The following is a 25,973-nucleotide window of genomic DNA, read 5'->3' as shown; positions in this document are numbered from 1 at the left end:
TTGCCTTTGGTCGTGACATGACTGTGCTAAGGCTGGACCATCCCCAGCCACTTTGCAACTACATCGCCCCCTTACGATTGCAGTGCCTGGGGACCAAATCAAATGTTCAAGCCTGACCAAAGTAATGAGGAGGTCCTGTGGGACTGGGTGGAAGAAGAGCGAAGAAGGAAGAAACAGAGGCCAGATTCACACCTCCAAGGGTCCCATGTTCAAGCTACCCTACACAGCAGTGAGGAAACTCAGGGAAATGGTTGTTGAAAGGTTCTGGGGTTTGGGGAAACATGTATTTACACTGTAAAAATGTTGGAAGGAAAGCAGCAATCGTCTTCCAAGTTGGGATTGGTTTGGAGCTAAAAACAATTTGAATCATACTGACTACTTTGATTCTAATTGCCACGCAGGAAATTTTTGGATGAAGAAGTGACACCCAGTGTCTAGAATGAACTGCTCACTGGCTGGCCCAGAGGATAGATAAAGAGCTGGGTGTGAAATGATGACTGTATCCTGGGGAAACGAAAGACTTCAGATAGGAATGATTGCCGTGTTGATTTTTCCGTGTATTAAAGGTGTGTTACTATAACTTACCACTGAGACATCACCTGCATGTTTTTTAATGAAAAAGGCTCTAATTCATTTAGGCCGTTTCTGCACGGGCAATTTATGGCGGCCTGGAGACGGTAAAAACACCGTCTCCAGGCCGCCATTCGCACGGGGGGCGCAGCTGCAACGAAAGTCGCCGGGCTCGCTACGCCCTGCCGTTGAAGGCGGCGTTTCCCCAGAGTGCTTCCTGCTCTTTTTAAAACGCCGGCATGAAGCCGCTGTCGGTTTAACGGCAGCGGTTTCATGTTGCCTCCCCCACCCGGCACTCACCTTCTCCCCGGTTATCCGGCGCGTCGCCGTTGTTTGGGGATTATTTCGGTTCTGCGCCGCCTGCTCCAGGCGCGCATTAAGCGTGTCCCTTGCGCTTCCTTATCGTACCGGAGGCTCCAGGGACAATGGTCGGGTCGGCTACCGGCGCTCACGCGGCTTCTGCTGCCCAGCTGTTTGCGGACCGCCCATGCGGACAGTCCTTAGCTGCCTAATGGGTCGGCGCGCAATGCGCCGACCTCGCCGTTTCCACCGCCGTGCGGAAACAGCCTTACTTACCAGGCTGACCTATTAAGGTTGGGAGCTGTCCTCCTGAAACCCTTTGGCCCCTTCCGCACACACAAAATAATGCGTTTTCAAACCACTTTCACAACTGTTTGCAAGTGGATTTTGCTATTCTGCACAGCTTCAAAGAGCACTGAAAGCAGTTTGAAAGTGTATTATTCTGCATGTGCGGAATGACCCAAATGTTAGTTTTACTAATGTATGGAAATTCCCTGATGGTCATCTATGTACTTTGACAACACGCGCTGCCCACTCCTCTGCCTTTTTCTGCTCTGTAAAGGGGAAGAGTCATGTCAGCCTTACTTTGTTCTGGCACATGCCTGTTGGCACAGACCTGAAATATGTACCCATTTGATTTACTTCAGTCATCCCAGGAAGAATAATGCAACTGATTCTTTGGAATAAAGTTGACCTCTGGATTTTGGAATCAATATTTACCTGGCGCAGGGTGAAGACTAACCTTTTCTGATTGACAAAATTATAGACCCTTGAACATGGAGGCATTGTATTTTACCACCAAGGCCTGACATTCCAGGTTAGATAGATGGTATAAATGCAGCAGCTAAGGGTCCTGAGTGTTCACTCTTGGAAGACACCAAACAGAAGGCAAGATGAAGTTTCAGGTTGTGGCCATCTTTCTCCTGATTGCTCTCGTTTGTCCAAATGTCAATGGACAATTGGTAAGGGGTGTCTCATTCTCTGAATGGTACCATATGGTGTGTTTCATTAATATTTATCTTCAAAGACTTTCATCTTCATTCATAAATGGGGTTCAGGTTTTCTAAGAACACAAAACTCTGCTTACAAAAACCCCAGAGTTAAAAAGGTGAATGTTTTGCTCTGTTCTCTGGAAATGGTATTGGAATAAGAATTGTATTATACTTATGGGATCATTTCAAAGGTAACTACAATTCAATTTATGTTTGCATTTGTAACAAAGGGGAGCACTTTTCATTCTGAGTCTTCCTGCGGTATAATAGAATTGCATAGACATTGTAGTGAATGAGAATAGGAACAGCACCTGAAGTATGAAGGAATAACTTTTGTTTTGTTTTGTTTTTAATCCAGTCAAAGTTACCTGTGGTGTTACTTATTAGCTATATATTAAGATGCCATTCTCAAGCTTTTATTGCACAACAGGGATTCTTATCTAAGCTATACTAATAGCTGCAGTTTGTGAATGAACAACCCAATGTACATTAAAATCTATTACTTATATGAATAGCAACAGGCATAGCTATGAATCTGAGCTGCTGAGTAAAAATTAGATCTTTACTATTGTAGAGGCCTACAATATGATGACAATACAGTATGCATATGGAGTATTTCTAATTTCCGATTCATTTTTCCAGTTATTTTCAGCATTTATGTAAATGGTGTGTTGTGTGGTTTCTGGGTTTTATGGCCATGTTCTAGTTGCATGATGCTTCGCCTGCATCTGTGGCTGGCATCTTCAGAGGATCTTCAGCCACAGATGCAGGCGAAACATCAGTGCAACTGGAACACGGCCATACAGCCCGGAAACCACACAACACCTTAGTGATCCTGGCTGTGAAAGCCTTCGACAATACATAGTTTCTTACCTTGAAAATTGAGCAACAAGACTTTTTGACTAAGGCCCCTTCCGCACACGCAAAATAATGCGTTTTCAAACCACTTTCACAACTGTTTGCAAGTGGATTTTGCCATTCCGCACAGCTTCAAAGAGCACTGAAAGCAGTTTGAAAGTGCATTATTTTGCATGTGCGGAATGAGCCAAAGTTCTTCACCAGAGACTGTTGAGAAAACTCAGCAATGAAGGAATAAGAGGGGAAGTCCTCCTATGGATTAAAAACTGATTGAAGAACAGGAAACAAAGGGTGGGTATAAATGGGAAGTTCTCACAATGGAGAGATGTAGGGAGTGGTGCCCCCCCCAAGGATCCGTATTGGGACCAGTGCTCTTTAACTTATTCATAAATGACCTGGAAGTAGGGGTGGGTAGCATGGTGGCCAAGTTTGCAGATGATACCAAATTATGTAGGGTGGTGAGAACCACAAAGGATTGCTAAGAGCTCCAAGCGGACATTGATAAATTAGGTGAGTGGGCTAAGAAATGGCAAATGCAGTTCAATGTAGCAAAATGTAAAGTGATGTACATAGGGGCAAAAAATCCAAACTTCACATACACGCTTACAGGGTCAGTGCTATTAGTCACATGACCAGGAGAGGGATTTGGGGCATCTTAGTTGATAGTTCCATGGGAATGTCAACTCAATGCATGGCAGCTGTGAAAAAAGGCAAACTCTATGCTGGGGATAAATTAGGAAAAGTAGTTGATAATAAAAACTGCAAGGGATTGTCATGCCCTTATATAAAAAAGCTGCAGCGACCGCGACTTGAGTACTGTGTTCAGTCTCTGGTCGGCCACATCTCAAAAAAGGATATCGAAGAGATAGAAAAAGTGCAGAGAAGGGCAATGAGGATGATTGAAGGATTGGAGCACCTTCCTTATGAGGAGAGGGTGCAGCGTTTGGGACTCTTTAGTTTGGAGAGGAGACGTCTGAGGGGGGATATGATTCAAGTCTATAAAATTATGCATGGGGTAGAAAATGTTGACAGAGAAATTTTTCTCTCTTTCTTACAATACTAGAACCAGGGAGCATTCATTGAAAATGCTGGGGGGAAGAATTAGGACTAATAAAAAGAAACACTTCTTCACACAACGTGTGATTGGTGTTTGGAATATCCTGTCACAGGAGGTGGTGATGGCCACTAACCTGGATAGCTTTAAAAAGGGCTTGGACAGATTTATGGAGGAGAAGTCGATCTATGGCTACCAATCTTGATCCTCTTTGATCTCAGATTGCAAATGCCTTAGCAGACCAGGTGCTCGGGAGCAGCAACAGCAGAAGGCCATTGCTTTCACCTCCTGCATGTGAGCTCCCAAAGGCACCTGGTGGGCCAGTGCGAGTAGCAGAGTGCTGGACTAGATGGACTCTGGTCTGATCCAGCAGGCTAGTTCTTATGTTCTTCTGTTCTTAAGAGAGTTAGAACCCATGGAGGGCATAAAGAAAACCCAATTTAATGAGGCAGCCAACCATCACATTAAATCCTATCACAATTAGTGCCAGCAGCAGCACACACCAAAGTAGTCAAATGCTTAAGGAAAGGAAAGAAAAACTGAGCTCCTGGTCAATTGCCTCCTGGATGCAGGAAGTGGTAGGAAATATATCTTGTGAACCCTAAAGAGCTCCTTTTCCACCTGCTGGCTGAGTTCCCTTAGAACTCTCTCAACTCGCACCCCCCACCCACCCCCAGAAGCAAAGCTCACCAAGCTTGGATGCTATTACCAGGAGGCTTCTTGGAGCCACCTTGAAAGTCTGGCACCTCTATCTTCAAAAATGTGCAGCCAGTGCTTACGCACTCAGAAATTCCACAGAATATGGCAATCATGCAATCTTTTCTAAAGGAATTTCACATTGATCTCGTTAGAGAGAAGAGCAGCAGTGACTCACCATGGCCATAGTTGCTTGCCCGGGCTGGGCAGAGAGAGAGCCACTGGCTTTCACCCTCAAGAGTGTGTATATGGGGGGGGGGGGGCTGGCCAGATGCCTGCCCATTAAGAGCAAGACGTCACAGTGCCGTCAGTTCCTTGACATCATCGACAAGTGACAACGGGGCCCATAAGAGGCTGGCCCAGCCTTTGTCTGGCTATGTGCACTGGCTGGCCAGCAAGTTGCCCATCCACCTCTCCCATAAAGAATTTGGTGATAATGTTATTGCATGCTTCTTTGTCATAGCCATACAGGTGGTTGAGGCGCACGGGAATTGATCTGATGGGGATGGAGGGGGGAGCTAGGGAGCTACCCCCCCTTTTCAAGGAGTGCTTCAGGAAGAGGCCGACCGCTCAGCTGAGCATCTCGGCGGCTGTGATACATAGAGTGGAGCTCCAGTAACAGGCCAAGCATCCTGCGGAACTCTGCTGCAGTGGCACAGGATATCCGTTCAGCCACCAGGGTGACTGGAGGAACGGCTTGCCCAGGAGGGACCCCTGGAAGGCTGTCCAGCATTCAATCCAGATCAAGTCCCATGCTGAGCCTTACCCCAATCATGAGTGCGGTGTGGTAATTGGATCAATGGGGCTCTGAGCAGGGGTGGTCCCGCCCTCGGGTTACAACTTCTAAATTATCCATGCAGTTTGAAGTTCTGAAACTCAAGGATGCTAGTTAGGGTGAACCTGTTTCGGGGGGGGGGGGACTGGATCCCCTTTCTTATAGGTTGGAAGAGCTGATTGTGTCATGATTATTGGGGCTTTCCTTGGCCATGCTTCCCATTCTTTAAAGTCAGCGGAGGGAGAAATAGAAGTAGGGTATGGAGCTAAGGTTTCTCCATTGTGCTGTGAGAGAGGTAAGGAACGGGGGGGGGGGGGGGGGGCCTCTGTGCAAAGGCATGCCAGTAACCCGCATTGTTTCCATGGGCTCAGATTCCTGACTTCATGGAGGAATGTAAGTGGTGTAGGAGGTTAAGAGCTCATGTCTCTAATCTGGAGGATCTGGGGTTTGAGTCCCCGCTCTGCCACTTGAGCTGTGGAGGTTTATCTGGGGAATTCAGATTAGCCTGTACACTCTCACACACGCCAGCTGGGTGACCTTGGGCTAGTCACAGTTCTTCAGAGCTCTCTCAGCCCCACCCATCTCACAGGGTGTTTGTTGTGAGGGGGGAAGGGCAAGGAGATTGTAAGCCCCTTTGAGTCTCCTACAGGAGAGGAAGGGGGGATATAAATCCAAACTCTTCTTCTTCTTCTTGTTTGAACCTGGATTTCCTAGATGGCCTCCCATCTGGGTCACGACTTGCACAAAACATGACTTACAAAACACTCCATAGCTAACTGAATGCTTTGCTGTCTTCTCAGTGTATGATGTTGATATAAGATGCTTGTCATCATTCTTAGGGGAGCTCCTCAAAAGCAATTAGAGTTCTATCTATGTGTGGATTAAAACTGAGGCAGCGGGAGGGGGGGAGGGGGGTGTGTATGTGTGTGTGTGTGATTCCTGTTTTTTTCCTGTGGGAAAATAGATGAAAATGACAAAGTGACTTTAGTGGAGAGGAACTGCAGCACCACCTCAAATATGAAGGAATAATGTGTTTCTTCTGGTATTTTTTTTTAAACTGGAACTTCCTGTCTCTATAACTATTACACATCATCTGCATAATTAGATAATCTTTCCCAACGAGGAGACTATTTTCCTGCCAATGTGTTTCAAAAAGAGTCAGGAGGTTGTTGTATACACTGTGTCGCCTTCACAACCATCAAGTCAGAACCAAACCGGCCTGCTATTCTGCAATGTTATTATTAGTGAACCCCATACACAACCTGTATTGTGATTTACATGACATTAATCCCTACTGTTTTGAATGGGAAGGGAAAATGTCGGGTAGAGAATCCTAGAGGTAGGCAAAGAATGTTGGGGAAAGTAGAAGGAGGGGAAACAGGAAATGCTGTTTGCTGAGAAGGGACATGATATGGGGGAATACCCAATGGAGTGAAAGGAAAAGAAAAGGAGGAAATGAAGAGAAAAGGAGGAGAATAATCAAAACGGAAGGTGACTCAGTGTGTATGTTTGTGTGTGTAGCGTTATCATGACAAGAGATAGTCTTTCCTTCCAAAGAGTAGCCTGGGTCAGGGCTGACACAAAACTGTACTTACAAAAGATCCCAGAGCTAAAAAATCTTAATGATTTACTCAGTTGTCTGTGTATGGTTTTGAGATGAGATTCTTGTTATAATAATTAGGGGAGCTCTTCAAAAGTAATTAAAGGTCAATATATGCTTGGATTTTTAAAAGGTGAGGGAGCACCTGCGCTTCCTCTTTTTCCTGTAGTAACACAGATGAAATTGACAAAGAGTGGATAGGAAGTGCAACAGAACCTGACATATAAAGGAATAACTCTTTTGTTCTGCTTTTTTTAAAATCCAGGGAGCTCTACCGGTCCCTGTAAGTATTGTACATTATCTATATATTTAGATGAGTCTTGCTCCCTGAGGAGTCTGGTTTCATGCCAATGTGTTTCAAAAAGAGTCAGAAGTTTGTTGTATAGCTTGTGTCGCCTTCACAGCAAACAAGTCAGAACAAACCTGCCTGCTATTCTACAATGGTATTCGTAGTGCACCCCATGATCAACCTGTATTTTGATTTGCACCATGTTAATCCCCATTGCTTCTGAATGGGCAACCTAGTACACATCTAAACCTAGAATCTTCCAAGGCTGTGGGGAGGAGGCAAAAGTGAAGGGGACAGGTGAAGATGCAGGTATAACCATTAGCATAGCAGAGTGTTACGGTGAGCAATAGTCTTTGTCAATTAAACATTTATTTAGATCGAAACATGAGATCTCACGTGTAGCACAAGGTAGTTCAGTGTATTTAGGATCATTGGAAGTTGCAAATGAGCAATAATTTCTGAAGAGATCACACATTGATCCCATTAAAGAGCTTCTGAATTATCAGTGGTGCTTGAAGTTTTGAAAAAGAAATAAATGATTGGCACAAGGATACTAGTGAGGGTGAACCTGTCCCTGTGGAAAAACTGGATCATAATTACAGGAGCTCTTCAAAAGTAATTAGAGTTCAAAATACGCTTGGATTTTTTAAAAGGGGAGGGAGCACCTGTGATTCCTGTTTTTCCTGTTGTAATATAGATGAAATTGACAAAGAGACTGTAGTGGATAGGAAGTGCAACAGCACCTGACCTGTAAAGGAATAACTATTTTGTTTTTATTTTTTTAACTCCAGAAACCTCCAGGACCCCCTGTAAGTATTGCACATTATTTATATATTTAGATAAGTCTTTCTCCACCAAGGAGTCTGATTTCATGCCAATGTGTGTCAAAAAGCGTCAGAAGGTTATTGTATAGTCTGTGTCCCCTCCACCACAATTAAGTCAAAACCAACTTGCCTGCTATTCTGCAATGTTATTAGTAGTGAAAACCATGCACAACCCATATTCTGATTTACGTCATCTTAACCTCTACTATTTTTGAATGGGCAACCTAATATACATCCAAACCTAGCATAATATAATACTAAGGGCAGGGGGAAAGTGTGAGAGGAACAGGTGCAGACAAAACTATAACCATTAGGATAACATAGTGTTATTGTGAGCAATGGTCTTTGTCAACTGAACATTTATTTAGATCGAAACAAGTGATCCCATGTGTAGCATAAGTTAGTTCAGTGTATTTTGGACTATTGGATGTGGCAACCAAGCAATCTTTTCTAAAGAGATGTAACATTGATCTTGTTAGAGAACTGCTCAGTTATCAGTGATGTTTGAAGTTTTGAAGTAGCAATAAGTGATTAACACAAAGATACTAGAATTAGATCCCTGGATCTTTGTCCGATAACAAGACTCTGGTGTATTGTGGCAACTTGTCTGAGGGGACCAGAACTGAAACAAAACTAGGTTGAATTCAGCGACAGTGGGGAGATGCTGTGACGAACCTAGGTAGAAACACAAAAAACTTTGCTGACACAAAACTTTGCTTACAAAAGACTGTGGAGCTAAAACCCCAAATGAATTGTTCTGTTCTCTGTGTATGGTGTAGAGATAAAATTCTTGTTGTCATAATTTGCAGAGCTCTTCAAAAGTAATTAGAGGTCAATATATTCTTGAGTTTTTAAAAGGGGTGAGAGCACAAGTGAGTCCTGTTTTTCCTGTGGTTAAGCTAGATGAAAATGGTTTAGCAAGTGCAACAGGACCTGACATATAAAGGAATAACTGTTTTGTCCTTTTTTTAAAAAAAAATCCAGGATGTTGGATCACTCATGCCAGTAAGTATTGCACATTCTCTATATATTTATAGAGAATTTATAGAGAATTTATAGAGAATTTATAGAGAATTTATAGAGAATAGAGAAAGTATTGCACATTCTCTATATATATGACTGTAAGTATTGCACATTCTCTATATATTTAGATAGGTCTTTCCCAATAAGCAGGCTGATTTCATGCCAATGTGTGTCAAAAAGCATCAGAAGGTTATTGTGTATGTGCCACTTTCACAACCATCATGACAGAATAAACCTGCTTGCTATTCTGCAATGTTAGTAGTGCCCACCATGCACAATGGGGATTCTGATTTATGTCATGTTAATTCCCACTGCTTTTGGAAACACAACTGAATATAAATTTTAATCTAGCATCATCCAACACTGTGGGGAGGGGGAAAATGCAAGAGGAAGTGGTGAAGATGCAACTATAACCATTAGCATCACATTGAGTTATTGTGAACAATGGTCTAACTATTAAACTTTTATTTAGATGAAAATGAGTGATCCCATGTGTAGTGTCAAATAGATCAGTTTATTTAGCCATGCTTGGAGGTGGGAACCAAATAGCCTTTTCAAAAGGGATGTAACAATGATCTTGTTGGAGAACTTCTCAATTGTCAGTGGTGTTTGAAGGTTTGAAGCAGCAATAAATGATTGACAAAAGGATGCTAGTGTTAGATCCCTGGATCTTTGCCCAATAATCCCCCCCCCCCTTTGCCAAAGCAGATCATCAGGTGGCCTATACTTTCATACCCAGCACTAAGGTCAGCAGCCGGTAACATTGGAGCCACCTGGCTGGCAGCGGGACACAATAACTCTGTCCCATGAGCCCGGGATGTCAGTAGAGGCCTGGGTGTCTACAAAGTGGTGCGGAAGCCATAAACGCAGGTCAAGAAACAATGCATAGGTGGCAGTGGTTAAATATAGAGAGAGCTGGTTACATATCATATATCAGGTGTTGGAAGGTGGGGAGTTGGAAAGAGTGAGGGAGACAGGTGAAGATGCAGGTATAACCATTAGCATTGCAGAGTGTTATTGTGAACAATGGTCTTAGTCAATTAAAAAAGTTAATTAGATCAAAACAAGAGATCTCACGTGTAGTATAAGGAAGTTCAGTGTATTTAGGATCATTGCAAGTTGCAAATGAGCAATAATTTCTGAAGAGATCGCACATTGATCCCATTAGAGAGCTTCTGAATTATCAGTGGTGCTTGAAGTTTTGAAACAGAAATAAATGATTGGCACAAGGATACTAGTGAGGGTGAACCTGTCCTTGTGGAAAAACTGGATCATAATTACAGGAGCTCTTCAAAAGTAATTAAAGTTCAAAATACACTTGGATTTCTCCACTGAGGAGTCCGATTTCATGCCAATGTGTGTCAAAAAGCGTCCCTCTCACAACAAACACCCTGTGAGGTAGGTGGGGCTGAGAGAGCTCCGAGAAGCTGTGACTAGCCCAAGGTCACCCAGCTGGTATGTGTGGGAGTGTACAGGCTAATCCGAATTCCCTAGAGAAGTCTCCACAGCTCAGGCGGCAGAGCTGGGAATCAGAGCTGCAGCTCTACAGCATTGTTTGGAGGCGGTCGCTGGTTGGTTACAACAGAGCAGGTTAAAACTTAATCCATCGAAGACGGAGATCCTCTGGCTTGGCTGGGGGGGAGAGATTGGGGAATTCCAGCTGCCGGTGTGGGAGGGGGTCACATCGGCGCCAACCTCCTCCGTCCGCAGCCTGGGGATCCACCTGGATTCGTCTCTTTCAATGGAGACCCAGGTGGCCCATACAACCCGGGTTGCGTTTTTCCATCTTCGACAGGCCCGACGGCTCGCTCCCTTCCTCTCCAACGCTGACCTAGCCACTGTGATCCATGCAATGGTCACCTCCAGGCTAGACTATTGTAACTCGCTCTATGCGGGCCTTCCCTTGCGTTTGATCCAGAAATTGAAACTGGTCCAACATGCGGCGGCCCAGCTGCTCACAGGAGGCGCCTTTCGAGAACATATTTACCCTGTGTTGCGCCGTTTGCATTGGTTACCGGTTGAATTCCGAATCATCTTCAAGGTGTGGGTGCTGACCTTTAAGGCCTTACACGGCCTGGGACTCTCGTACCTTCGGGACCAGATTACCCCATATGTCCCGAGTCGACCTCTGCGCTCAGCAGAGGTCAATTTACTGGAGATCCCTGGCCCCTCAATGATGTGGCTGGCCTCCACTCGGGCCAGGGCCTTTACGGCTCTGGCCCCTGCCTAGTGGAACACTCTACCACCAGCTGTCCGGGCCCTGTGGGACCTTGGAGAATTCTGTACGGCCTGCAAGACCGAATTGTTCCACCGGGCCTTCGGAGAGGCCAGCCGCTGAGGGTGCCCTGCTTTCATCCTCCCCCCTGCTGTATAGGGTCCCTAACATCATCGGGACCCATCATTCTTCTTGGGAGGGTTGCATATGGGTTCGTGGGATACTGTTTTAGAATGTAAATTTTAAACCTTTTATATGTTTATGTTTATATATGCTTTTATACTGTTCACTGCCCTGGGCCCTTTGGGGATAGGGCGGTATACTAAATCAAATAACAAACAAACAAACAAACAAACAAACAAATAAATAATAAATAAACCCGGTTCCTCCAGATTAGATACACGAGCTCTTAACCTCCTACGCCACTGCTGCTCCAGAAGGTTATTGTATAGTCTGTGTCCCCTCCACCACAATTAAGTCAAAACTAACTTGCCTGCTATTCTGCAATGTTATTAATAGTGAAAACCATGCACAACCCCTATTCTGATTTACGTCATCTTAACCTCTACTGTTTTTGAATGGGCAACCTAATATACATCCAAACCTAGCATAATATAATACTATGCGCAGGGGGAAAGTGTGAGAGGAACAGGTGAAGACACAACTATAACTATTAGGATAACATAGTGTTATTGTGAGCAATGGTCTTTGTCAACTGAACATTTATTTAGATCGAAACAAGTGATCCCATGTGTAGCATAAGGTAGTTCAGTGTATTTAGGACCACTGGATTTGGCAACAAAGCAATTTTTTCTTAAGGCAGAGGTGGGATCCAGCAGGATCTTACAGGTTCCCGAGAGTAGGTTACTAATTATTTGTGTGTGCTGAGAGAGGGGTTACTAATTGGTGATTTTGCCACATGATTTTTGCCTTAGTTACACCTCTCCTCTCAGCAGTAGCATGCAGAACTTGAAGCAGTCTAGCAGGAGGTGCACCAGCGTGCTTGGCAGCCTGCGCCTGCGTGCATTCGTTTCCAGGCCAAGGACTGGCGCAGCAGCTGCGTCCTTGCCACAACCCTGCCCAAGAATGCCCCGCCCACGGAATGCCCGGCCACACCCCCGTCATGCCCCGCCCATCCCCATTGGCACTACGCCACAGTTTGAATCCCACCACCATGGGAACCTGTTACTAACATTTTTGGATCCCACCATTGTCTAAAGGGATGTAACATTGATCTCGTTAGAGAACTGCTCAGTTATCAGTGATATTTGAAGTTTTGAAATAGCAATAAGTGATTAACACAAAGATACTAGAGTTAGATGTCCGATAACAAGACTCTGGTGTATTGTCAGAAGCCTTTATTTTGGAAGTCGGTCTGGTTCACAAATTCAAAACCAGTTCTTATCGAACATGGCTCCTTGATATACATTTATCTCTACCAAATTCCCCTCCCACTTTCCCAGAGCAGAGCATCTGGTAGCCTATACTTTTGGGCCCAGGACAGCAGTCAATAACATTAGAGTCACCTGGCTTCCAGCCAGAAACAGGATAACAACAACAACAACAGACACCCCGCATTCCTTGGGGGGGGGGGTGTAATGGAAAGGCACCCCTCCCACACATCAAGACTGGCTGGTCATGAGCCTTTACCTGGGAGTAAGTTTGGTTGGTGGCAATCGGTATCACTTGTGAGGAAACCCTCTGAGGGGTGTGATGCAGCCATTCAAAGTATGTCACGGTTGCTGTACCGAGCTTGCTCCTGAGTAATGCTTGCCTGGTTTTCTTAACTGTAACCACAGTATTCAGGGAATCTAGGGTGCCTGGCCCCTCCCTCCCATCCCTTGCATGTCGCCCCCACTATCTTCCCTCCCTCACTTCTCTTCCCTTGCATGCCACCCCTCCCCCCTTCCCTTCCCTTTTCCTCCACTAGGGTGGGTGGGTCATATCCAGATGCTGGGCCCCCTGCCTCCCCTCCCTTGCATGCCACCCCTCACTCTCTCCCCTCTCTCACTTCTCTTCCCTTGCATGCCTCCCCCTCCGTCCCTTCCCTCTCCCTCCCTCTCTTCCCTTGCATCCCACTCCTCCCTCTCCCTCCCTTCCCTCTCCCTCGTGTGTATGTGTGTGTATGTGTTTCACTTTCACTCGAGTTACTACCTATGTACTGTTTTCACTGCTCATATCTGGCCATCTGAACATTCTAAGCAGCACGAACATTCTAAGGGTGACAGTTACACTCAGGCAGCTGCATGTCCTTCACCAGGGAGCGCCAGGAAAAAGGCGTTTTACCTGGGCCAGGTGTGAAATTTCAGGTATGTGAACATCTAAAAACACTCTCGCCTGGCTGACTATAGTGGCTGGGAATTTTCAGAGGAATTGGCCCAGCAGTTACTGAGTTATACTATCATCCACAAAAACACTGTTAGCTTTTTATATACATAGATTATGTTTGTGTATGGTCTTGAGATGAGATTCTTGTTATATACACAATATATAACAATATACACAAACTGTATTGTCATTTACGTCATGTTAATTTATTTATTTATTTATTCTTTAGATTTTTATACCGCCCTATCCCCAGAGGGCTCCGGGCGGTGTACAACATATAGACATAATACAGTCATAAAATAGCTAAAACCTTTAAAAGCAGCGATAGAAACAATATATATAATAGGTATAATGAATATAAGTATAAGTGGCATCCAACAGTCCCATTTTCAAAATCCTCTCCCAAGGGGGAGGGGCGGCAGTCCCATTAGGTGACAATTTTGAATAGGAAGAAAAAGGGAGAGAATATGGAAAGCAGATTGTTGTGAATAGAAAGAAGAGGGGAACAGAATGGGGAGAAGGGACAGAAGGGGGAACAGAATGGAGTAAAAGGAAGAGAAAAGGAGGAAATAAAGAGAAAAGGAGGGGGATAATCAAAATGGAAGGTGACTGTGTGTGTGTGTGTGTGTGTGTGTGTGTCTCCGTGTAGTATTATCATGACAAGAGATGCAGTCTTCCTTCCAAAGAGTAGTCTTCCTTCCAAAGAGTAGCCAGAGTCAGGCCTGACACAAAACATTACTTACCAAAGACCCCAGAGCTAAAAATCTGAATGATTTATTCTGTTGTCTGTATATGGTGTTGAGCTCACCTTCACAACCATCCAGTCAGAACAAACCTGTCTGCTATTCTTCAGTGTTATTATTAGCGAACCCCATACACAAGCTGTATTGTGATTTACGCCACGTTTATCCCTACTGCTTTTGAATGGGAAGGGGAAGGGAGACAACAGAGAGGACAGAATGTGAGAAATAGAGAGAAGGGTGGAACAGAATGGAGTGAAAGGAAGAGAAAAGGAGGAAATAAAGAGAAAAGGAGGTGGAACAATCAAAACGGAAGGTGACTCTCTCTCTCTCTCTCTCTCTCTCTCTCTGTGTGTGTGTGTGTGTGTGTGTGTGTGTGTGTGTGTGTGTGTGTGTGTGTGTGTGTGTGTGTGTGTAGCATTATCATGACAAGTGATGCAATCTTCCTTTCAAAGGGTAGCTAGGGTCACGGCTGACATAACACTTTACTTATCAAAGATCCCAGAGCAAGAAATCTGAATTATTTATTCTGTTGTCTGTGTATGGTCTTGAGATGAGAGTCTTTTTAGCATGATTAAGGGAGCTCTGCAAAACTAATTAAAGGTTGCATTTTTAAAAGGGGAGTGAGCACCTGTCCTTCCTGTTTTTCCTGGAATAACATAGGCTCATTCCGCACATGCAGAATAATGCACTTTCAAACTGTTTTCAGTGCTCTTTGAAGCTGTGCGGAATGGCAAAATCCACTTGCAAACAGTTGTGAAAGTGGTTTGAAAATGCATTATTTTGCGTGTGCGGAAGGGGCCAAAGATGAAATTGACAAAGAGTGGCTAGGAAGTGCAACGGAACCTGACATACAAAGGAATAACTATTTTGTTCTGGTTTTTTTGGAAAATCTAGGAAGCTCCAGCACTCCCTGTAAGTACTGCACATTATCTATATATATAAATGAGTTTTTCTCCCTGAGGAGTCTGATTTCATGCCAGTGGGTGTCAAAAAGAGTCAGAAGGTTGTTGTATAGCCTGTGTCACCTTCACAACCATCAAGCCAGAACAAACCTGTCTGCTATTCTTCAGTGTTATTATTAGCGAACCCCACAAAACCTGTATTGTGATTTATGTTATGTTAATCCCTACTGCTTTTGAATGGGAACGAGAAGGGAGAGAACAGGAAGAACAGAATGTCGGGAATAGAAAGAAGAGGGGAACAGAATGGGGGAAAGGGACAGAAGGGGAAACAGAATTGAGTGAAAAGAATAGAAAAGGAGGAAATAAAGAGAAAAGGAGGGGAAATAATCAAAATGGAAGTTGACTCTCTCTCTCTCTCTCTCTCTCTCTCTCTCTCTGTCTGTGTGTGTGTGTGTGTGTGTGTGTGTGTGTGTAGCATTATCCTGACAAGAGATGCAGTCTTCTTTCCAAATAGTACCCAGGGTCAGGGCTGACACAAACCTTTACTTACAAAAGATCCCAGAGTTAAAAAATTGAATGATTTGTTTTGTTGTCTGTGTATGGTCTTGAGATGAAATTCTTGTTGTCATAATTCATGGAGCTCTTCAAAAGTAATTAGAGTTTAATATATGCTTGGGTTTTTTGAAGGGGAGGGAGCACCTGTGCTTCCTGTTTTTCCTGTAGTAACATAGATGAGATTGACGAAGAGTGGATAGGAACAGAACTGGACATATAAAAGAATAACTATTTTATTCTTTTTTATAAAATTCCAGGATGCTCCAGCACCCCCTGTAAGTATTTCACATTATCTCTGTATTTAGATAAGTCTTTCTCCCTGAGGAGTCTGATTTCATGCCAGTGTGTGTCAAAAAGAATCAGAAGGTTATTGTATAGCCTGTGTCGCCTTCACAACCATCAAGTCAAAACAAACCTGCCTGCTATTCTTCAATGATTTTATTAGCAAACCCATTAGCAAACACAGCTTGTATTGTGATTTACGTCATGTTAATTCCTACTGTTTCTGAATGGGAAGGGGAAGGGAGAGAACAGGGGAATTGCGAGAAAAGGGAACAGAATGGGGGGAAGGAAAAGAAGGAAATGAAGAGAAATGAAGTGGAAAGAATCAAAACAGAAGGTGACTCTGTATGTGCTTTTGTGTGCTTGTGTCCGTGTGTCCGTGCGTGTGTGTGTGTTTGTGTAGGCTTATCATGACAAGGGATGCAGTCTCGCTCCCAAATAGTAGCCAGGAAAGGGGTTGACAGTGCGTGACTGGCCAAACTTACCCTTCAAGCTTCCATTGGGGGCGGCGAGATTTGAACCTGGCTTACCTAGAAGGTCTCCCATCCAAACAGTAGCCAAGGTCAAGGCTGACACAAAACGTTACTTACAAAACACCCTGCAGCTTAAAATCCAAATGATTTGCTGTGTTCTCTGTGTATGGTGCTGAGATAAAATTCTTGTTGTCAAAATTAATGGAGCTCTTCAAAAATAATTGACAAAGAGACTGTAGTGGATAAGAAGTGCAGCAGCACCTGACATATAAAGAAATAACTCTTTTGTTCTGCTTTTTTCTTAATCCAGGCACTTCCAGAAGCCCCTGTAAGTATTGCAAGCTTCCATTGGGTGAGATGAGATTTCAACCTGGATTTCCTTGGGGGCCTCCCACTCAAAGAGTAGTTAAGGTCAGCCATCAGGGCTGAAATAAAACTTTACTTACAAAAGACCCCAGAGCTAAAAATCTGAATGATTTACTCAGTTGTCTGTATGGTTTTGAGATGAGATTCTTGTTATCAAAATTAGGGGAAATCTTCAAAAGTAATTAAAGTTCAATATATGCTTGGGGTTTTTTAAAGGGGAGGAAACATCTGTGAATCCTGCTTTTCCTGTAGTAACATGGATTAAATTGACAGAGGCCCTTTCTGCACGAGCACTGGGGGGGGGGGGGCGTCGGCATAGTTTATGCTTGCACACCCCCGCGGGACTGTTTGCATGGACTGGAAGCGGCGGCCGCAGCGCAGCCTTTGCACAGGCTGCACCGCTCCCAAACGCTCCTTACCTCTGGTCGCCTTCTGTCACATTATGGAGGCCAGGGGACATGCCCCCCCCTTGCCCGAGCGACAGCGCTGGAGAATGAGGCCAGGGGGCGTGTCTCCTGGCCTGCACAACACGACAGAAGGCGACCGGAGGTAAGGAGCGTTTTGGAGGGCTGGGAGAGAAATGTCGGCTGGTATGTCGAATGTCGAATGGAAGCCGGCGTTTCCAAAATACCTCGCTCCCTGAGCGAGATTCAAAAACACCATTCTGGCGGGAGCCAGGAGCCGCTGCAGCGATTTGGCAGTGGCGCCTGTGTGAGCAGTCCCCGCCAAAATGCTGTTTTACTGGCCCGCCGCCTCCGCTTTTGGCCCGTGCAGAAAGGGCCAAAGAGTCTGTAGTGGATAAGAATGCAGTAGCACCTGACATATAAAGAAATAATTCTTTTGTTCTGCTTTTTTAAAAAAAATCCAGGAACTTCCACCACTCCCTGTAAGTATTGCACATTATCAATGTATTTACATAAGTCTTTCCCAATGAGGTGACTGATTTCATGCCAATGTGTTTCAAAAAGCCTCAGAAGGTTGTTGTATAGTTTGTGTTGCCTTCACAGCAATCATAGGGTGAACAAGAGATAATATGTACCAAGCAGGCTGGAACAACTGCTTCAAAAGCAAATACCTCCCATTGAAGTGAATTAATTTTACTTGCAAGTAACAATAATGATATATGTGCATACAATTCAATATACAAAACAAGCAATAAAGCAAGGCTAGTCGAAATCTAGATTATTGCAGACCTCAAGAAACTTCAAGGCTATTCTGAAAAGGAATAGACAGAGACAGGAAATGTTAAACAATGCAGAAACGTGTGCTTGGGGAACAATTCGAAAACATATGAAATACTTACAAGTAGAATAGAGATGAAGACTCTAAATGTAATAAAAATAGTAATCTACAAGAAGAAGAAGAAGAGTTTGGATTTATATCCCCCCTTTCTCTCCTGCAGGAGACTCAAAGGGGCTTACAATCTCCTTGCCCTTCCCCCCTCACAACAAACACCCTGTGAGGTGGGTGGGGCTGAGAGAGCTCCGAAAAGCTGTGACTCGCCCCAGGTCACCCAGCTGGCGTGTGTGGGAGTGTACAGGCTAATCTGAATTCCCCAGATAAGCCTCCACAGCTCAGGTGGCAGAGCTGGAAATCAAACCCGGTTCCTCCAGATTAGATACACGAGCTCTTAACCTCCTACGCCACTGCTGCCACTACAAGAAACAAAATGGTTATTTTAATACAGTCGGTTAACCAATAACATAATATTTTGTATCAGCAAAGAAAAAAGGGCAAAAATAAGGGCAAAAATACCAATTGGACTGCACTCTGCCAGTTTTTTCCTGCTTCTCGCAAACGTCCTTAAGATAGAAGGAACTGCAAAGCATCTTTATAGAAGTAATTAAGCCCAGGGAGGCCAGGTGTAATCAATCATTAGTTACAAAAAAGGTTCCAAGTCAATGTGTGAATTGAGTCCAGCAGGCTGTAAAGTGTCCAATCTGAAGATGAAAAAAGCTCTCCAGACGTCTTAGTTTATGGTTGACATCCTCAGATGTATCAGGGATAGAAGCCAATATTCCAAACCTGAGTGAATTCCGTGGGTGATTCATATGTAAAAAAATGCTCTGCCAGTGGAGCATCCTTGGTGGTATTCTTGATGCTGGAAGCGTGTTCAAAAATGTGAGGTTTAAGATTCCTGCAAGCTTGTCCAATATAATATTCTTTACAGGGATGTATAATGAGGTATACAACATTTGTTGAGTTACAGTTTGAAAAACTATCCAGTTCTCTAAGGCCGTTTCCGCATGGCCTCCCTGTCGCCTCCACGCCGGCAAGAATTCCGCCGGCGTGGGCTGCCAGCTCGCATGCTGCCCATGCGGGGGGGGCCTCAGCAGAGAGCCCGACAAACGGCAGGCGGCTCCTTGCACGGGCCGCCTCTTCCGCCCAGTCCCACTCACCTTGTCCCCGTTGTGCCTGCTGGCCGTCGAAGCCATGCACGCTGCCCTCCGACCTCCAGGGTGGGAGGACAGCGTGGTAACGGCTGGCTGTAATGGTAGAAATAGCGTGTTCCCAGCGGTGCGGTTCGCGCTGCGCCGCCCGGAAGAGCGCTTTCCCTAACAACAACCCTTTAAAGGAGGTTGTTGTTTAAGAGGCAACTGATGCCACAGGAGGAGCGCAGTCAGGTTAGCGCTATAGCGTTACGCTTTCAAGCGCCCGCCTGTCGCGAAGCGGCAGCCTGAGGCGGCGTTTTACCCCAGGCTGTCGTTTTGGCCCATCTTGAAGGAGCTAACATAATTAACATGAGAAAAACCAACCCTTCTCATTTCTATTGCCAAGGGACAAGCAGAGGAGTTACCACATTTAAATGGACCACGTACAGGGAACAACATTTTGGCCTGTCTGCTAGAATTAGAACTAATGAGACTATCCCCCAAATTTTGACTCCTTCTGAAGGTTACCAAAGGTGGAACCGTACAGCCAGGCAAATCCTGAAGGAGTGGCCAATATCTGAGAATAATTATTTTGATGCCTGAGCCCAAATCGGTGTGTTGAAAGGAGGCAGTAATCCTGTCTGTTCTGGGACGGGTTTTTGGAGTTTACAAGGAATGTCTGTGTATGCTGTCAGATCTATTTTTTTTTCCCTTTTGGAATGATGGACCACAGGTAATGTCTATTTAGTAACCTAATCTCAATATTTTTTGGATGCCCTTTTGTAATCTTTGTAAGATGTAGAATTATGTTTGGCTCTCAAAAATAAACCAAAAGGGAGATTATTCTTTAGATGCCAGGCTTTGATAGATAAGCATCCAAAAGAGGCAGCAGGTTTTTGAATTGTCTATGCCTCCTTCATAAAAACCAAGCATAATCGTCTTCCATGGTGCTGTTTGTTTATTTAACATATTTATTCATCATCACCACCACATTTTATTGGCATAGAAACATAGGCCGTTTCCGCACGGGCAAAATATGACGTCGTCGCGGAAAAAAAGCGTCAAACGGCGTTACGCAGCGCAGTCGCGCCAGTCGCCCGTCGCTAACAGCTAAACGGCCAGCGAAGCGGTGTATTCAAGCGGCAAAACCACTCTTTTCCCCATGTAGCGGCGCGCCGGCCTTTTCGATGCGGTAACAGCTACCAGGCTGTCGTCAAAAATGGCGTCGGGCCTGCAAACCGCAGAATGCGCCTTAACGTCGCGAGCGCCCGCTTCGCAACGCTTTCGATCGCGAACCGTCACATTTCTCGCGGGGCTGCGGGCGCCAGCTCCATGTCTGTGTGAGCGACGTTTATGCGACCTCCAGTAAACTGCGCCCGGCCGAAGTTTAGCCGGCGTGAAACAACTTTCGCGGAAGCGTCGCGAGCAGAAACGACAGAAGAGCGAAGCGACTCGCGCCGCGAAGCCGCCTGTTCCCCTCATTCCGCTTACCGTGTAATGCCTCACCGATGTTAAGCCTGCGCTGGAATATGTCCCAGCTCCTCGCCCACGCTGCTCGGACCCCTGGAGTCGGGAGGAGGGACGGTGTGCGGGCTGGGCCGCCACTCGCGGCAGACCTATCACGCCAGGCGGACAATGGAAGTGAACCCGATGAGTGGAGGAGAAGGTAAGCGACATCTTCCCTCAAGCGCGCGGTTAAGCGACCAGCTGGCCCGCCCGGAAAACGCTCCCTCTCAACAACAACCCTTTAAAGGGTTGTTGTTTGAAGCTGACCCTGAAGGCAGCCCTGCTAGCGAAGGCGCATTCGGAGTCGCCGCTTAATGCTCGCTGTTGCAGCAGCGTCACTCTCAACGGGCGACCTGGGGGGCGGCGTTTTTTACGCTTAGACGTCGCATTAATTATTTGGGCCGTGCAGAAGCGATAGCAGCTTTTGGGATCGCGTGCTTAATTTAGCGGCGTCATCGGCGTCGTCGCTGCCTTTGGCCGTCGTCAGGAAGCGGCCATGACCCCATTGTCAGATCACCTTTCTTCTTTTGAGAGCTCAAGACACCTTACAATATTAAGAAAAAATACGTTATTAAAGACATAAGAACATAAGAACTAGCCTGCTGGATCAGACCAGAGTCCATCTAGTCCAGCTCTCTGCTACTCGCAGTGGCCCACCAGGTGCCTTTGGGAGCTCACGTGCAGGAGGTGAAAGCAATGGCCTGCTGCTGCTGCTGCTGCTCCTGAGCACCTGGTCTGCTAAGGCATTTGCAATCTGAGATCAAGGAGGATCAAGATTGGTAGCCATAGATTGACTTCTCCTCCATAAATCTGTCCAAGCCCTCTTTAAAGCTATCCAGGTTAGTGGCCATCACCACCTCCTGTGGCAGCATATTCCAAACACCAATCACACGTTGCATGAAGAAGTGTTTCCTTTTATTAGTCCTAATTCTTCCCCCCAGCATTTTCAATGAATGCCCCCTGGTTCTAGTATTGTGAGAAAGGGAGAAAAATTTCTCTTTGTCAACATTTTCTACCCCATGCATAATTTTATAGACATAAAAACAAAATTTTAAAATCACAATTTGGGACCGCTTTTCATTCAATGCAAACCTAAATGAAACCATTATACAGTGTTTTCAGTAGAGTGCTCCAAGCACAATGGGGATTCCTATCTATGCTATACAGATATCTGTTAGGTTTGAATGCATAATGCACATCAAAACTTATCACCAATATGAATGGGCAGGAGCACAAGAATGATATATTTTAAAAACGGTGAATGGAGTGGTACCCCTTTGAACTTCTACTCAGTAGCCTTGAGGTAGACTTTGTAAAAGAGGGCTGCACTTTGATCAGTGGAACTCCCAGCTGTCAGTTGTACTTACTGTCTTCAGGGGATATAGAAGAAAAAGGAGATGGACAGAAATGTGATGGGAAATCACCAGGTAGTTATTAGGACTCCGGCGTCACCTCTAAAACATGGCACTTAAATGGACTATGCATTATCCATCCTATTCCCATGACAATTTTGCACAGCGGACACTGAAAGCTTGTAATTTTTGTATTTTAGGGACAATAAGCTTCTACTGAGCCAAAGGTGGGTATTTCTATGTCATAATTTCTTTCTTTCTTTGTGTGAAGATCTCAGTGAGGCCTTTTTGTTTTCTATACAATGTTCAAGGAGACTCAGGGACCATGAGAAAAACAAACAAAGCAGCCCCATGAAGTAGGAAAGTATGGAATAAAACAACACCATGATTTTCAGTGCCAAATATCAGGAAGAATCCATATGCCTCAGAAATGGGAAAGTGGGATATTTTTGGCCTGCTTTCTAAACATCAGAAGACACTCTGGTCCTTATCCAGAAGGTGACCCAATCTCAGCACCAATTATTTGAGGTAAAAATACAAAGGAAAGGGGGTGAAATCTTTTGTCAACTTTCCAATGTATTTCACTAACGCATCCAGCCACCTTCCACTCAACATTCTACCCTTCCAAATTTTCTTACAATATGGTCAAGTATATGCAGAGAAGGGGTGAAATCTCTATTTCGTGAAGCAGTTAATGAATAAAAAAATCCATCAAGCTGAAAAGTTTTGAAAACTGATCAGGAGGAGATTTGTACAAGCCCCAGTCCGCAGCTAAGTGAACGAGAAATGATCATGAACCCACTACAATTTCATGTTTTTATTACCGGAATGTTCTTTTCCCAAAAAGATACTAAATAAAAACAGCAATTCAGAAAACTACCCAGGTATCTGAAAATGTTAGTGATGTGGGGGGACACACATTGTGTTTTGATAATAAAGGGAACTGCTTGTTTTATTTATGTGGATAATTTATTAGCCATATAAGGAACCATTTTCAACATAATGCTTGTCCTACAGCTCTGTCCTCCCAAAAATTCCTAATGCTGGATGAAAGTATTAGCTTGAACAAAATGTGTCCACATTCCAAAGAAATTGTTCTTATTTTGGAAACTGAAAATGAAGAAATTCTGTTCTCCAAGCCAATTCTAGGTTTACTATCTTCAGAAGAGGCTTCTGAGGAACTCAGGAGACATCATGTTTGCATCTGGAGGTTGTACCAACATGCAAACAGCTGTTTTCATCATTTGGGAGGATGGTTGCTTTGGAAATGGCTGGTGTAGATCTGACTCCAATCCTACAACTCCACTGAATAAAGGACAAATGTTTCCTCCATCCTAAATAGCCTTCCATTAAAGCCAGAGCTATTCAAGTTGGAAGAAGTTTCTTTAGGAAAAAGGATGTATGGATCTACTTCACTAACATTTTGTGATCCAAAAGCTTCCATAGGCAGCCATTTTGTCTTTGGTCCCAACTTCCATGGCATCCATTTTGTGGTGCTACCCATTACTCTGTCAAAACTCCAAAAATGATTCCAGGATCAAAATGATTTGGGGCACCAGAAAAGTAGGTGGTTTCTGGATGAGAACATGATACAATCCAGCAAAGCTTAATAATTCCATTTTTTCCATAATGGGAGAAGAACTTGTATAAATAGAGGCTTAGAACATAAGAACAAGCCAGCTGGATCAGACCAGAGTCCATCTAGTCCAGCTCTCTGCTACTCGCAGTGGCCCACCAGGTGCCTTTGGGAGTTCACATGTAGGATGTGAAAGCAATGGCCTTCTGTGGCTGCTGGCATTTAAATACGAACACCCTGGACTGTTAAGGCATTTGCAATCTCCAGACTTCCAAAGAGGATCAAGATTGGCAGCCATAAATCGACTCTCTCCTCCATAAATCTGTCCAAGCCCCTTTTAAAGCTATCCAGGTTAGGTGCGTGGCCATCACTCACCTCCTGTGGCAGCATATTCCAAACACCAATCACATGCGCTATGGAAGAAGTGTTTCGCGCGACGGATTCCCCTAATTCTTCCCCAGCATTTTCAATGAATGCCCCCCCCTGGTTCTAGTATTATTGTGAGAAAGAGAGAAGGACTTATACTCTCTGTCAACATTTTCTACCCATGCATACAATTTTTTATAGACTTCAATCATATCCCCCCCTCCAGACTGCGTCTCCCTCTCCAACCACTAAAGAGTCCCAAAAGCTGCAGCCTTTTCCTCATAAGGAAGGTGCTGCAGTCCCCTCAATCATCCTCAAATAAGCCTCTTCTCTGCACTTTTTTTCTATCTCTTCAATATCCTTTTTTTTTTGAGATGTGGCGACTCAGAACTGAACACAGTACCCTGGCAAGTCTTGATGCCGCACCTGGCCAGCTTTATATAAAGGGCATGACAATCTTTGCAGTTTTATTTCTCAATTCGCTTTCCTAATTATCCCCAGCATAGAGTTCTGCCTTTTCAACAGCTGCCATACATTGAGTTGGACATTCCCATGGAGCCATATCAACAACTAAGACGCATTAAAATCCCTTTCCTGGTCTGTGACTGATAGCACTGACCCCTGTAGCATGTATGTGAAGTTTGGATTTTTTGCCCCTATGTGCATCACTTTGCATTTTGCTACATTGAACTGCATTTGCCATTTCTTAGCCCACTCACCTAATTTATCAAGGTCCGCTTGGAGCTCCTCGCAATCCTTTGTGGTTCTCACCACCCTACATAATTTGGTATCTTAAAGTCTTATCCCTTCTTAAGTTTGTGGTAAATCAATGATCTACTTTCTAATTAAAGTTTTTAGCCCTCATTCCATAGGAATGTTTCTGATAACACTTATCATTTGCTTTTTAAATCAATTAAAGGGAGTGTCTTATTGGAGATGCTGGATCCTGACAATGACGACGGAACATGATGACAATGACTTGCTGCTCTAATGCCTTCTGCGTTATCCCTTCACCCAATCAAATAAAAATGAAAAACCACAAATTACAATAGTACGATTTAGATAAATTCTATGATTGTTAGTGATTTTGTTTCCTGTGTGACAAAAAGGCCAAGGACAAGAAGATCTGTCCTTTCACTGCCTTCGAGAGTGTCAGACGCTTTGAAAAAATAAAATAAAAAATTGCAACTGCACTAAACTGGAATGTGCCCTTTTTATTGGTCTAAGTAGAAAATTATATTGTCATAATTGGTAGAGCAAGATCCACTAACTCAGTATGATTCAGGAAAAAATTAGCTACTCAAACTGAGAAGGGATTGCTTACCTCAGATTCGCCATCAGAGAGTTCCTTTTTCATGTGCTTCATGTTATTTCTAGAAGGTGTTACCAAAGTTGGTATTCCACAATTAATGCAGGCAGAAATACACTAGGTTGTTTGAACAGGTAGGAATCATTGAAAAGCTCAGGTGTTACTCGAAATGGTGAGAGTCTCTTCCTTTTAGAGAAGGGAATAAGTGAGAGCAAACTCTTGGCTTAGCAGAAGGTCAGGTAAGCTCATTCTTTGTTGCCTAAATATATCAAGCTCAGCTTTTGCAAGAAATCAGAATTTTATTTAGGGAAAATTGGGGTAGATGTATGCAAGTTATAATTGGGGTAGATGTAAGCAAGTTATAATAAAAACAGAAGAACAAACACACACTCCTAAGAAATAAGCAGTTGTGAAGGGATAGTTTGAAAATAGTGGATAAATTGTGGGAATTCTGATGGGTAATACTGAACCAGATCCTCAAAGTGCCTTTGGGTTTGTGAAGTACTGGGCTCCAAAGAATAGGGTAGAGAGCATGTGGCATGCAGAAGCAATTGACCTATTAGCTGTCTCAGAAGTACTGCTCGAACTAGTGTGGCCAGACCAGCAACCAAGACAATGCAAATATGGCAGTATTTAGGGAAGTTAAT

General features: G+C 44.3%; 1 long non-coding RNA gene across 2 annotated transcripts; it reads left to right on the top strand.

Moving 5' to 3' along the window:
- The first annotated feature begins 1,700 nt into the window (after positions 1-1,700).
- LOC125434175 lies at positions 1,701-25,210 on the top strand. 2 transcript variants are annotated; one of them, XR_007244742.1, is made up of 7 exons: positions 1,701-1,832; positions 7,926-7,943; positions 15,982-15,999; positions 16,790-16,807; positions 17,714-17,731; positions 22,276-22,302; positions 24,937-25,210. It is a non-coding gene; the product is annotated as an uncharacterized LOC125434175 (long non-coding RNA). The 2 variants fall into 2 exon arrangements; XR_007244743.1 differs by lacking the exon at positions 17,714-17,731 and having other exon boundaries at positions 1,702-1,832.
- Positions 25,211-25,973: the final 763 nt, after the last annotated feature.

This window comes from Sphaerodactylus townsendi, linkage group LG06 (assembly GCF_021028975.2).
Source record: "Sphaerodactylus townsendi isolate TG3544 linkage group LG06, MPM_Stown_v2.3, whole genome shotgun sequence".
Lineage (NCBI taxonomy): Eukaryota > Metazoa > Chordata > Lepidosauria > Squamata > Sphaerodactylidae > Sphaerodactylus > Sphaerodactylus townsendi.
This window is presented reverse-complemented; position numbering and strand designations above follow the sequence as displayed.